Raw genomic sequence first — 15160 nt, forward strand, 5'->3', positions numbered from 1 at the left:
AAAATACGGGAAATCAAAGACGACACAGGAGGTCCTTGCTCTGCATGGCTGGGTGTGCACGTTTCAGGTACACATGGAGCTTGGCCCGCCAGCCCCGGGGTATAATCAGGGTTCTCCAGAGAAACAGAACCAAGAGGATAGAAACATGTGTGTGTGTTTGTGTATGGATATAGAGATAGGAGGATAAAGACAGAGACGGAGATAGAATAAGAGAGAGGAAAGAGATGGAAAGAGATGTGGGCTTTGTTTTAAGATTGGCTCATGAGACGTTGGGACCTGCAAGTGCAGAATCTGCAGGCCAGGCCAGGAGCCAGACGCCTGGGAAGAGCTGAAGCTGCAGCTCCAGTCCCAACACAGCCTGGGGCAAAATTCCTTCTTCTCCAGGAAACCTCAGTCTTTGCTTGTAAGGCCTTCAACTGATTGGTTGAGGCCCACCCTCATTATGGAGAGGAATCTGCTCTACTCAGTCCACTGAATTAAATGTTAATCTCATCTAAAAAATGCCTTCGCAAGGACGTACAGTCTGGTGTTTGAACAAATATCTGGGTACCAAGGCCTAGCCAAGGTGACACGGAAAACTAATCACCAAACCCAACAGCACAGTTCGACTCGGTTATCACAGAATATTCACTGTGAGTAATTGGGGGTGAAGTGCAAGCGTTGTTCCTGGCTCCTCGGCCTGCACATCATGACATAAATAACAGGTGTGCAGTGGGGGCAGGGACCTATCACGTCACTTCTTTCAAACCTTGTTGGTGATTTTTGGGGTGCATCTGCTTTCAGTTCATGCACAGACAGCAAAGTGTGCAGAAAAAGCATCTGACAAAATTCAGCCTCCCTTAATGATTAAAAAAAATTCAACAGACTAGGAAGAGGACTTCCTGAACCTGATAAAGACATCTAGGAAAACGCACAGTTCACATTGTGGGCAATGCTGAGAGACTGAATGCTTTCTCCCTAAGACCAGGAGCAAGATGAGGATCCCAGGCTCACCAGTCCTACTCGACATTGTGCTGGAGGTTCCAGCCAGGGCAATTAGGCAATTAGGAATTAAAATCCTTCATATTGAAAAGGATCTGGAAAGACATTTCTCCACAGAAGAGATGCAAATGCCCACTAAGCACATAGAGAGGCTCAACATCATTTGTCACCAGACACAGTAAATCAAACCACAATGAGACACCACTTCACACCCAGTAGGATGACAAAAATCAAAGGACGTACAGTATTGAATGTTGGCAAGGATGTGGAAGATTCGGAATCCTCACACATTGCTGGTGGAAATGTGGCTGCTTTGGGAAACAGTCAAGCAGTTCCCCGAAAGGTGAAACAGAGTTTCCATATGACCTAATCATTCCACTCCTAAGTGTATCCTATCTAAAATAAAAAAAAACCTACATCCACACAAAACTTATACACAAATGTTTATAACAGTATTGTTCATAACAGCCAAAAAGTGGAAAAACCCAATACCCATCAACAGCAAAGGACAAAGTGTGGTCCGTCCATACAATGGAATATGATTCAGCCATAAAACAATGAAGTGCTCATATGTACTATGAAATCAATGATTCTTACAGCCATTATGCTAAGCGAAAGTAGCCAGACACAAAAAGCCACATATTGTATGATTCCATTTTACATAAAATGTCCAGAATGTGAAAAATCATAAAGACAGAAGTGGATTAGTGGCTGCCTGGGGCTGGGGCAAAGGGCTTGGGAGCAGTGAAGAGTGACTGCCAATGTGTGTAAGGTTATTTTGAGAAGCATGAAAATATTCTCAAGTTAGATTGTGGTGATGGTTGCACATCTCTGTGAATTTGCTAAAAAGCTTGGGACTCTATACTTTAAATTGACAAATCTGTGGTTTGTGAAATATTATCTCAATAAAGCTGTTATTTAAAAAAATATTCAGGGTCCCACTACATCAGTGAAGTCTGCAGTCCAGTAGACTGAGCATCCCAAGACATCTTTGTCCTGTTGCCAGACCCAGCAGGAAGGTAAGATGCACCTGTTCTGGGGTTCATGCAGCTGAGCCTGGCACACAGGGTAGGGAGCAGAGGGGAGCAGGGTGGGGGTCAGACTTGGGAGGGCAGATGGAAGCATCCAGCACAGTAGCCCGTTAGAGGTTTTGAAATCAATTTAGCGCATTTGTGATCAATAACTGTTAAGTGATTGGGGTGCCTGGGTGGCTCAGTCGGTTAAGCGTCTGCCTTTGGCTCAGGTCATGATCCCAGGGTCCTGGGATCGAGCCCCGCATCGGGCTCCTGGCTCAGCGGGAGGCCTGTTTCTCCCTCTCCCTCTGCCTCTCCCCCTGCTCATGCTCTCTCTCCTTTCTGTATCTATGTCTCAAATGAATAAAATCTTCAAAAAATAATAATAATAATTGTTAAGTGATTGACTAGAATTGATTACAATGGAGTAGAATGGAGTAGTAATTAGCTGTAGGGTCTCTATAATGTCATGAAATGCTCGTTGGTTGTGGTGCTGTACACATGTGCATTTGTATTTCAGTATAACATACATTCCTTACTGTGGGTCGTGGTTCGACAACTCTTAGAAACACATTGTTTGAAGATACTTATTTATTCATAGACACAGCTACATCATCTAACTCTCCAAGCACTTAAAAAAGGTCTAATCAATCAGTGACTATCTGCAGAGGACTATTAGTAAGACTACAATTAATAAATCATGTTTTGTTAATTCTAACCATAAACAGTCTGGAATAAAATACAGAATATAAGTACTTTTTAAAGTTTGCAAGTGTCTTCTAAATGACCATTCTAATGTAACTTGTAACACACCAAATATTCCTGGATCGTGTTTTTATTGATCTAACTAAGCTTCCACGAGCTCTTCTGGCCTGTCTTACGGAGACAGCACATCACCGCTTCCTCTCAGGGAATCGTTCTCCAGCAAAATGAAGCTGAGGCAGTGAGCTCAGGTGAACACAAGGTCAAGTGTTGTCTTGAATGCTTTTTCATAAATCATGGCCTTTCTGCAATTCTTCTCCTTATTAAAAACCTAAGGCCCTACTCTGTTGATCAAATTTAACTAACACAGCATCTTTGTGTTAAGTGGCTGACAGTCCACTGTGAAATCATCTAAGACCTTTGGTTGAAAAGTCCTCTGAACGTAATCATTGGCAAGTGGAAGATAAGGCTTACCAAAGGATGTGAAATCACAAAACACGTAGCGTGCTTCTCAAGCCTGAGAACCCCCCCGCGGGCCTGCAGACACACGGTTGACCAGCCCGTGCCCCTGGAGTCCAGATTCGGCAGTGGGGAGGCAGGGCCCGAAATGTGCATTTCTGGCCTGCTTCCAGGCCGGCCACACTGGCCCTGCTGTCCAGAGACCACGCTGATCCGGTGGGCTAGTTATCACATTTCTCTTCTGGGACAGTTCATCTCTTGTCACCCCTTTCTATTCTGCCTGGACACAGCTTACACAATCCGATTGGTTTGTGAAATCCACCTACCACATGGGACACCGGGGTGGCTCAGTCGGTGAAGCATCTGCCTTCGGCTCAGGTCATGACCCCAGGGTCCTGGGATCGAGCCCCACATTGGGCTCCCTGCTCAGCAGGGAGTCTGCTTCTCCCTCTGCCCTTCACCTTGCTTGTGCTCTCTCTCTCTCTCTGGCAAATAAATAAATAAAATCTTAAAAAAAAATCCAACTACCACAAAATATTCTTAAGAAGGAGCACTGACCTATGAATTATTAATTCTAAGTATATAAGGATGACTCCAAGACTCTAAGATTTCCCCAAGTGTCATGTGTTTAAGACAAAATTCCCATTGTTGCGCTGGGATAGGTCAAAGTGTATGACGTAATTAATGTTGCATTTTAAGAACCTCCTGCTTGCTATTTCCAACATCAAACACGCGGGCCCCTAATGCGAGTCCCTCTGGTACCACAGTGCCCTTTGTCCCGCGAGGTTAGGAGTTCTCCGCCAAGTCCAGACATGGCCGTCCCACTACTGAACTGGCACGCGCCCCTGAACCAGAGAACCAGAACTTCCACAAACACGGCCGCTTCCAGAAACACTAACACTCAACAGGAATTCCGTTTTCTCTCTTCTGAGGTGAGCATAGCATAACCTGAAAATAGGTCCACCTTTCACAAATTCTTTCTTCAGGTTTTTCCCTCAATTAATTGTAGTCTAAAATTAACACATTGTGCTGTTGGTCTGGTTAATAACTAATTGCAAGGTACTGCAGAATTCCCAGCCCAGAAGTAGCTCTCAACCGCTGACCATCCCAAGGAGACTGATAATCCAGGGTTTTCCCTCTGGGTCCAGGAAGACCTTCCCATTTGGTTTCATCAAGTGCACAGATGGAAATTTCATCTAAGATTTTGTTATAGATAGTCCATGGTAAATTTTCCCAATTGATGCAAACAGTTTGACTTAGGGGAAAATACGTGAAAATCATTTTCAAAGAAATTCAGTTTCCTTACTTCCAAATATGCCTCTAACCTTCTTCTCTTGCTGCCAATCGTATCCCTTCTCCTATCTAATTGCTCCCCTGAGGTTAGAGTGGTTTTCCTAAAAGAAAAATTTTATAATTAAAATATAATACGCTCTTTTGCATTTAACCCTCCTGCCCTCAGGATGAAGTTCAAATCTCCTTCAGAGGGTCACGAATCGGGACAATCTCCACCTTGTCTCTCAGGCTGGATCCCCAGCATCCCCCACACCGCACACGAGCAACACCCTCAGTTTGACTGTTCCCACCGTCCTGACTTACCACATACCCCCCGAGGCTCAGAGCTTGTGTGGGGCATGCTCATCGACAGTGGGCCTTCAGATCTGAGCTCATGAAACAGGACTCTCCGTGTGTGCTCTCAGCCTGCTACAGGCTAAGTGTCCATGTCCAATTGTCCCCAGCCACCGTAGGGGAGGAAGAAATTTCCCTCAGCCCTCTAGGGCCCCTGGTTGGTCTGAAAAGTCAGCTGACAAAGACAGATTAACAAGAAAGAAGCAGGCACACTTAGTTATTGTAAGTTTTATGTGACACAGGAACTTTCATAAGGAGATGAGGACCAGAAGAGACGGTGAGACTGAGTGTTGTTATGCTGGGTGTGAGGAAGAGTGGGGGGTGTGAGGAATACACAGGTCAGGAGCAGGAGGTGAGTGTTCCAGCCTGGGGGAAACAGCAAGGCCTGCCTCTTAGGATTCTTCTCAGGTCCCTCTAGCTCTGGAGATAAGGAAGCTCCTGCCCTCTGTGTCTAGGGAGGGTGCCCTTCACAGGAGGGTTCTATGAGCTGATTCCGGGAAGAAGAGGGGATGATCTTTCTGCTTCTGCCATTCCTCAAAGTCCTTCAGCTTAAAATACTCAATGCACCAATGTGCCACATTTGGGGTAGTGCATCCTGAACCCCATGACTATCTCTACCTCTTCTATCAAAGCAACTGTCACACTGGATTTCCAGTGTATTTGTTGGAATACTCCTCTGTATTTGGAAGGAATCATTTCTAACTTATTTACCACTGTATTTCTGGGGCCAAAGAGAATGTCTGGCACTCATTAAGTGCATGCTAGGTGAATGAATGAAATCCAAGCACAAGGAGAATCTCTGACTGCTAACAATATCCCACAGAGACCCTGCTAGGCCTGTTATAAATGACTATGGAAAGGCCACATTTGAACCACCATATTGAATTCCAGTGACTAACTTTCTAAAAATTGGTTGCTTATTTGGAAAAACCTAAATTTCCCTTTTCCCCTTTTCCTCTTTCCCCTTTCCCCTGGTCTTATTTTCTTGAGTAAACTCCTCAGCCTCAGAGAAGGGGGAGAGATAAAACTTTCATGCTCTGAGCTGAATTTTGCACATTTTCTGAAATTTCTAAAGTAGCACAATCCCTAATGAGAAGGAACTGAGAATATCTACTTATTCAGTTGGTTTTACCGGAGAAGTTACCAGAAGTTTCTGAGTGGTCACAAATCACCTGGAAACCCATTTCTGTTCCACAGGCAGTCTTCCTAACCTCCCCACTTCTGGCTCACACAACACTGACCACCTTAATAAGACACACAGAAGGAAAGACTGCACTCTTTTGCCTGGAGGACCAAGACGTGGGCCCTGGACAGTTGCTCAGGGGCCAGACTGCCCTCAAGCTGGGGCATGGGCTCTGTGGTTGGGACCTGTGCTCCAGGAGTATGGCTAATGGTTCCTCTGACTTGTACAAATGTAAATAGAGTCAAGTCAATAACCACTGGCTTGAGAAAAAGAAATAACAGGTTTCTCAGGGCCCTCCCAACATCGCTTATTATGCAAAGCCAGTAGCTGGGGAAAAGGTGGGAGGGTTTGTATAGAAGAGAAGAAATCAAGAAATATACCCCTTCCCCTTTTTTATAGTTGTTTCAATTTTTTAAATATCTGGTTTGTTGGGAATAATTACATACAGCAAAATTCACCCTTGTTAATTGCACAGGTCTATGAGATTTGAGAAAGAAATGCAGCTGTGAAGCTGCCCCCACAATTAAGATCCAGACCGTTTCCACCACCCCAAAGTGTTCCCTTCTATCCCAGTATGGTCCATCACTCACACCACATGCAGCTCTAGGCAAGCACTATCTGCCTCCATTGTAAGAGTCGTCCTATAGATGGACTCCTACAATATATAGACTCGAGTCTACCTTCCTCCGCTTGTCACCACGATTCTGAGATCCATCCAGCCAGTGCATGTTCAGAAGTTCACACGTTTTCATTACTGAGCAGCATCCCATTGAGTGAATGACCTATAGGTTCTTTACTCACAGGGTGATGGACAGTCAGGATACTCCAGTTTGGGTCTGTTGTGAATAAAGCTACTGTAGACAATATATAAGTCTTTGTGCAAACATGTTTTCATTTATCTTCGTACCTAAGAGTTGTATTGTCGGTTGGGTGGTAAGCATATGTTTGTAAGAAACTACCACACATGCCCCACGGTGACTGTCCCATTCTGCACCCCCACCAATATGGATGAGGGGGTTCCAGTTGCTCCACATCCTCACCAGCATTTAGTATCATCAGTGTATGTTTTTTAAATGTTTAGTTCATTCTAACCGATGTGCACATTGTCCTATTTTATGCTGTGGCTTGGGCAATATTATTCTTTTTGATGTCTTTATTTCTTTCTGAAAACATTACTACAGAATTCCTACAATTTGTATTCCTAAGAAGAATTTTTTTTAGCTTTCTGTAACCCCTTTAAAAATATTACATTTGACCAGGAGTTACACTGACACTAAGATTTTTAAAATTTACTTCTTTCCCTTTCTAACAGCAAATTGCTAGTGTAGGCTTTAAACCAGTGAACTGAAAATAATAAGTAAGAAGAAGAATAACAGCATCAAGGGCACAGTTAATTCAAAAGCTGTAAAAAGAGCTGACTCTACTTAACTGAACTTAGAAATCTTACTGAGATTCTCTTGCAAATACATTTGAAATGACCTGAATTTTGAACATCTCTGTCAAGAGAAATTAATTTAACTTGCAAAATTATCATAACTTGTGTTTTTAACAGGGGAAAAGGGAAGGTAAGTGCATAAGGTTATATGGTTGTGGAAGAAAAAGATGAGATGGAACAGTGGACGAGGCCAGGCAGTGGGGACCCCGGGGCTGGGAGGATGGAGGAGCATGGAACAGCCACCTGCCCAGGTATTAGAGAACTACATAAAATGTTTGCATTCTGGAATTGGATGAACCAGATCTACCTGTGCACTTTTTCAACACATGCTGAATCTCACCAAGCTTTGGTTTCTTCATCCGTAAACTGGCAGTGAGAATAGCACCAAAGTCATAGCTATGAGAAGTCAGTAAGAAAACCTGTCAAATACTCAGCAGATGGGGACCAGGTAGGGAGATGGTGTTATTAATGATCAGTTGCAAGGTGTGGGCAACAGTGGGGACTCATGGGTGAACAGGTAAACCCTAGAGGAGAATCTGGGAGTTTCAATCTGTCTATACTCCACAAGTTCATTCATGGGAAAATAAAGCAAATTATGTTACTAGAAAAGAACATATTTTAGCCCATAAGAGAAACCCAATGTAAAAAATCAAAAGTAAACTTGGAATTGCACACAGCCTGCCTCCACTATGAGAAAAGTGAACAAGGACAGAAAAAAATCATATTCCCTTTCTGAAAAGACCTCACTTAATTTTAGGATGAGTAAAGAAAAAAAAGTATTCATCTGCTCATTTAGAGACTAATTTATATAATGGCAAATGGGTCCACACCAACTCTCTAGAAAATTCAACAAAATCCATTTTGTTAATTTAGTTGGATAAGCAATTTTACTTACAATAATTTTATCTTACAGATATATAGGCACATCTACACAGTTAGAAAGGTGTATGTATAATCATTTCAGCCATAAGACTGTGAACTATATATTATCAATGAGAAATGGGTCAAGTTAAAATTACATACATTCAGTAAAGTTTGAGTCATGCTCCACAGCAACAGAAAAGAATGAAGAAGCTTTTTATGTCCTGATATATTAACATCTTCAATATATATTGTTGAGTGAAAATGGCATAGGAATAGACAAATAGATCAATGGACTAGAATTGAGAGCTTAGAAATAAACACTTACAAGTATGGTCCCTCGAATTGCAGCAGGGTAGCCAGGATAATTCAGTAAGGGAAGAATGGTCTTTTCAACAAGGAGTGCTATGAGAACTAGAAAAGAATGAAGCTGGTCCCTTACCTCACACCATATCCAAAGGTTAACTCAAAATGGCGCAAAGATCTAACACTAGGAGCTAAAGCTATACAGCTCTCAGAAGGAAAGAGGGACATAAATCTGGATGGCCTTGTATAGCCAATGGTTTCTTAGGTGTGACACCAAAAGCACAAGCAACCAAAGAAAAAACAGGTAAATTAGACTTCTTCAAAATTAAAAATGCTGGTGCTCTAAAAGACAACACCAAGGAAGCTAAAATACAACCATTAGACAACCGTTCTCCCAGGAGAATGGGGGAAAATGTTTGCCAATCGTGTATCTGATGAAGGCTTGTGTCCAGATTATATAAAGGACTCTTACAAGTTAACAGTGAAAAGACAGTTCATTAAAAAGTGGGGAAAGGATCTAAATAGATACTTCCCCAAAGAAAATACAGAAATAGCCAATTAGCTCAAAAAGTTGAACAGTGATTGTTCACATAAGCCAGCAATTCTACTTCTAGGTATATACCCAAAGAATTGAAAATTTATATCCACAAAAAAACTTGTACGTAAATATGCATGCCAGCCTTCTTCAAATTACCAACCCCCCCCCGGCAAAAAAAAAAAAAAAAAAAAAAAAGGGTCAACCGACTAATGGATAAACAAAATGGAATATTATTTGGCCATAAAAGAACAAAGTCCTCATTTGTCCTACCACATGCATAGACCTTGAAAGCATTATGCAGAGACCAGTCGCAAAAGACCATGTACACATGATTCCATTTACATAAAGTGTTTAGAGTAGGCAAATCCATGGAGACAGAAAGCAGACTGATGGCTGCCAGGGGCAGGGTGAGGGGCAGCGTTTCTTTCCGGTATGATGCAGAGACAGTGGTGATGGTTGCACAGTTCTGTGAATAAACCACTGAACTGCAGTCTTCAAGTGGATAAATTTTGTGACATGTCAGTTATATTTCTATGAAGCTGTTACTTTTTTAATGATTGCATAAGAAATAGTAGTTTAAAACTATTTTAAATGTATTTTTAAATATGTTAAAATCTTAATAATGAAGAAATGGAATCAGATATTATGATACCAAGAATGTAAGTGAGCCAAATATCCATCCTTCATATCAGAGTTTATAGATACTGTCTTTTGCTACAAGTAAACACATAGATTTATAAATATGTTCTCTAAAGTAACAGAAGCACCTTCCCAAAGAACTGGAAACAGAAACAGTTCTAAGCTATGGCCTCTGATCACTGCATGTTCAAGGGGAAGCTTTTTATCTTAAGCCTTTTTACACTATTTCACTTGTTAATGAATGAATACTCTATTTTAAGCAAATATTTTTAATTATAATAGATTAGAGTTATAATAACAGCTTGCAAAGTTTTCTAAGAAATATGTTAAGAAACCGAGTTGCAGAAGAGAACACATAATATGACTCCTTAGTCCTTAGGCAGCAGAAATTATTGCTCAAATATTGTGTGCGAGTGGGAGTCTCCAGAAGTAGGCAGAATGACTGACAGGGATTAGCTGGGAACGGCGTGCATGGGCCCGTGAGTCCTGCCAAGGCAGGAGACTCCCACCTCCACCTTTACACTTCCAGAATTTTCTCCACAGTGACTGTGCTCACTTTATGATACTTTACTATTTAAAAGGCAATGGAAACAACTCTCTTTTTAAGTGTTTTTAAAATTTACTCTGGTTTTCTATTGCCTTAATAATACTAATCTTCCAATTCGTTTGAAAATAATTTAAGGGCAAGTAATTAAATCTTTGGGAGGTCAGTTATATGTGAGGAGAGAAAGGAAGGCAGCAGGGTTGATCTTTTAAGACAGAAAAAAACAGAACAACCTCCTTGCCTTTGACCCAAATTAAACTTGAGACTTTGGCAGCTTTCCTCATGGTCCCTCTCTCCTCCACAGAAAAATGTATGAAGAACTTTAATAAAACAAACACTGAAGAACAGGGAACATATCATCCAAGTACAGCAAAATACTTAGCCAGAGGATTAACGAGCTAGGTCCAACCGAACAGCCAGAAGCACAGGAAAATACAGTCCCAGAGGGAAGAAAACACAGACCAGGCAGAGAAGCTATAAAATGAAGTAGAAGGAAGAGTCAACTTTTGCCAGATTCCTATACAGATTTGAAAGGCTTGAAAGAAAGACTTTTTTTTTCTTATTTGATTTCTGATATGTGGAAGATGTAACATACCCAGTTAGGATTCAATTGTTTATTTATTTTTATTTTTTTATTTAAATTCAATTAGCCAACATTAGGGTTCAATTTTTTAAAAGTATGAATTTCTTTTAAAAAAATGAAAGAACTTGGAAATTTATAATGAATATAACTAATTTCTAGTGTCTAGCTCAACTAAATAGTACAGACTGATTAACGGTGTCTTTTTGTCACCACTTGATGGCAACAAAGTTAATCCACAGGGGCAGTTCTGGACCAGGTAACACTGATGCTTACAGGGAGAACGTGGAGGGCACGGCTTTATGGATCAAGACACAGTTCAGCAGAAATTCACAAGAGCAGGAAAGGTATTTCAGACCTTCCAATATGATTGCATATACGGGCTTTTGTTTTCTAAAAAAATCAAGCAATATTCTTTGGCATTCTCGGGAAGGAAGGAAGAAAAGATTGCTGCATTCAGAAAAAAATTTTAATTTGTCTAGCTACGGTAATTGGATTTTTATTCACAAGCAGTATGTAGAGAATCACAATGGAATGCACTTAAATTAGGTTGAAATGATATTCTTGAAATGTGATTTGCAAAATTAGTTTGTAATACACAATATTCCCCTGGCCTAATGTTAAGTGGATTTTGGATGATATGTTTCAGAGCAATTTTCCATTCGAAGTTTTTAACTCTTATCCTCCCCTTATAGTCTGCATTTGGGCATGTTGTGCAGGACATTTCTCTCTTCTTAGTTTTAATATGGAGTCTTCAGCAAAGAATGGAACCCAGAAGGAGGAGCTCTGCCAAGCAAACAGTGATCGCCGACTGCGACCTGCTCTCTGGATGGTCCACCTTTGATGAAGGGTCCTTGACTCCAGGGATGCACCTTCTTTAAAAACCATTATAAAGAGCCTGGGTGGCTCAGTTGTTAAGCATCTGCCTTCAGCTCAGGTCATGATCCCAGGGTCCTGGGATCGAACCCCACGTCGGGCTCCCTGCTTGGCAAGAAGCCTGCTTCTCCCTCTCCCACTCCCCCTGCTTGTGTTCCCTCTCTCGCAGTGTCTCTCTCTGTCAAATAAATAAATAAAATCTTTAAAAAAATTTAAAAATTTAAAAAAACATTGTATTAGGGTTCCCAGAGAAGCAACCAATAGGGGTGTGTGTGTGTGAGTGTGTGTGAGTGTGTGAGTTGATAGAGACATTTATTGTAAGGTATGGCCCACACCATCTTTTACGAAGGCCGAGATCTGCTGTCTGCCATCTGCAGGCTGGATGCCGAGGAAGGCCAGTGGCCACATGAAGTCCTGAGAGCTGGAGGCTGGGGGCAAGAGAAGGTCCATGTCCCAGCTCAATGATCAGGCAGAGCAAATTCAGCCTTCCTCTGCCTTTTGATGTGTTCTGGTTGGGCAGATAGGATGTGACCCGCCACTTGCGGGGAGGGCCGTCAGCTTTACCCTGAGCGCTATCTCACATGCTAACCCCTTCCAGAAACACCCTCACAGACACACCCAGAAATAACGTATGACCAGATGTCTGGGTCCCTGTGGCCAAGCCAAGTTGACATATAAAATTAATCATCCCAACCAGTTTCCACTCCTTAGATAGTGTGACAAAGTTCAAGTACGGAAAACGTACAACTTTGTTCAAAATCACCCAAAAGAGTATCTCTAGGTGTTTTTTGAGGGTTGAGGCTGATGCAGTTTTTAAGTGTGATTTTTTTTTTTTTTAAGATTTTACCTATTCATTTGAGAGAGAAAAAGCATGAGAGAGATCGAGAGTACAAGCAGGGGGAGGGGCAAGGGGAGAAGCAGACTCCCCGCTGAGCAGGGACCCCAATGCGGGACTCGATCCCAGGACCCTGGGATCATGACCTGGGCCAAAGGCAGACGCTTCACCAACTGAGCCACCGAGGCGCCCCTAAGTGTGATTATTAATGTATTGCACTGTAAGTCACACACTACTCTAAATGGAGACCAACTTCCAGTGGATCCACAGGCAGGGATGGATGGCAGCCTGAGCTCAGAGCATCACTCAGAGCATCATTCAGAGCATCACTGGGTTCTGTGTGTACCGCCATCAGGAGTTATGCAGGCCGACCCTAAGGACCGCAGGGTGCAGCATTACAAAGAGATGAAATGGAGAGGCTGCTGGATGATCTCTAATTACCCACTGTTTGTTTGTCTATGTAGCAATCTAGAAAAACAGAGCATACAGTAAATAATTATCAAGAGGCTTATATCTACATGTGCATGATGTATTAGGATGAATTCTCTACTTACGTGTGTGCTTGATAACATCCTAGTATTGACCTTATAGGAAAACTGTCTATTAGTTAGCTTCTTCCCCCAAATACTTGGTGAGCGTCTACTCTGGGCAGGCCCATTGAACCTGACGCCGCATAGACCATCAGAGAGCACACTCCACAGAGGCAAGATTTTCTGGTTCACTGGAGGCTCATCAGAATCTAGACCAATGTCACATAACACAATGTTGTTGTGCAGTGGTAGAAATGCTCTGTCATTCCCCACCACCCACACGGACAGTGAAAACCTGAAATGTGCCTAGAGTGAGTGAGATCTGAATCTTTAGTTTTATTCTATTTTTTTAAATTTAAATAACCATCTATGGCCAGTAGCTTCCCTACTGGACAAGGCAGATGTGCCCTAACACAGCTGCAGCTCGGTATTTGTTGTTGGAACAGAAGAGGTGGTTCCCTGCCCTTCTGGACCTGCCTTTACAACATGGAGAGACCTAAGTGTTAGTCAAATGATGATAAAATAAATCTGCAATTTCAAATTATAATCTGTCCTTTGAAAAGTGCACAGTGATAAGAAGGAATATGACCAAAGGCCTGGAGACCCAGGGCACTGTGTCTGAGGAGTGACCTTGAGTTAAAACCCAGAGCAGAGGGGGCCATGCAGAGGCACAGAGAGAAGGAAGGAGGGAGGGGGAGCTGCTGTAGCTGAGGGCAGGAGGGAGTGGGGCTGACCCCGGAGGAGAGTGACCAGGGAGCGGGGCTGACGGAGGAGAGTGACCAGGTCGTGGTTGGGGTTTACCCTGTACCCCGGCAGCGACGAGAACCAGCTGGATGCTGGGCAGAGGAGGGGCCTATGAGTGGTGCATTCTATAACACTCATCCATCTACATTGTAGAAAATCAATTAGAAGGGGAAAAAGCGTGGGTCGGAGGACACGGGTGGAGTGGAGCACGGATGAGCCGCAGGGCTGCGGATTAGGGCGGTTCATGGAAGGGTCACTCGGGAGAGAAGTAGTCATGTTAGAACAGCATGGAAGGGGCCTGCCCTGCACCGGCCAAGGGGATCAAGAGCACCGCTCCCCTCAGGTCTCTGTGCAGCCTGGCTAGATGGTACTGTACGAGGAACACCCAGACTAGGCCAAGTGTCCGATGGAAAAGTCACTGCCTACTGCACAGACCAGGTGTATGAATTACGTCACTTCCGTCACTCATGTGTTCATTCACCCGCGTTCACCGAGTGGCTGCCCGATGACAAGCACTGCCTCCCCCCGCAGATAGAGCCATGAACAGGGACGACATGGTGCCCTCCCCGGTGCGCACGCATGTGTGATGCTGACGCAGTGCCCTCCCCGGTGTGGTGTGTACGTGTGTGCGTGTGCAGACGCGGCGCCCTCCCTGGTGTGCACATGCGTGCATGAGTTGTGTGAACTAGAAGTGACAGAAAATCTAGTTATATTTTCAGCTCTCATGGTCACATCTTCCTAACTGTTAGTTTACTTTTTTAATCTTAATACAGGTCACAGGTCCTCTTTTGTCTTCAGAAGTATAAATTGCAGTCCCAATACAACAGTGCTTATATTTTCTTAAGGAGTAAAAAAGCACAGGAGTTTCAAAATGCACTTTACACATATCACTTCTTTCCAGCTGGTGTGGTTTATGTCTCGGCGTGGCCGGGCTCTCACACCTTCTCGGGGCAAGCTGTTCAGGGGTGAGAGACATCAGACAGCTGCGATGGCCAATAGAGTTCCATCCCCACCACGTGCACCAACATCTCCCCCTCCCACAAGAATCAACGGGAAAATCACAGATAAGAACATCTGGTTAAAATTTGCTCAGTTGGTAGTTGTCACATTTAATGAAGCCAAGATGTAACAGATGTCACGGTGTGACCTAATATTCCTTCTGCGTGTGCCACTCCTGGTCGTCCGAGCTGGGCCGCAGAATGACAGGTGGGCCGTGTGCACCAGGTGCGCTCCCCACGCAGGTAAGCTCCCAGGCCCCTAGATACGGACAGGGTCTGACCAGGAACGGGATGTGGAACACTTCGTTAG

This window comes from Halichoerus grypus, chromosome 13, assembly GCF_964656455.1.
Source record: "Halichoerus grypus chromosome 13, mHalGry1.hap1.1, whole genome shotgun sequence".
Lineage (NCBI taxonomy): Eukaryota > Metazoa > Chordata > Mammalia > Carnivora > Phocidae > Halichoerus > Halichoerus grypus.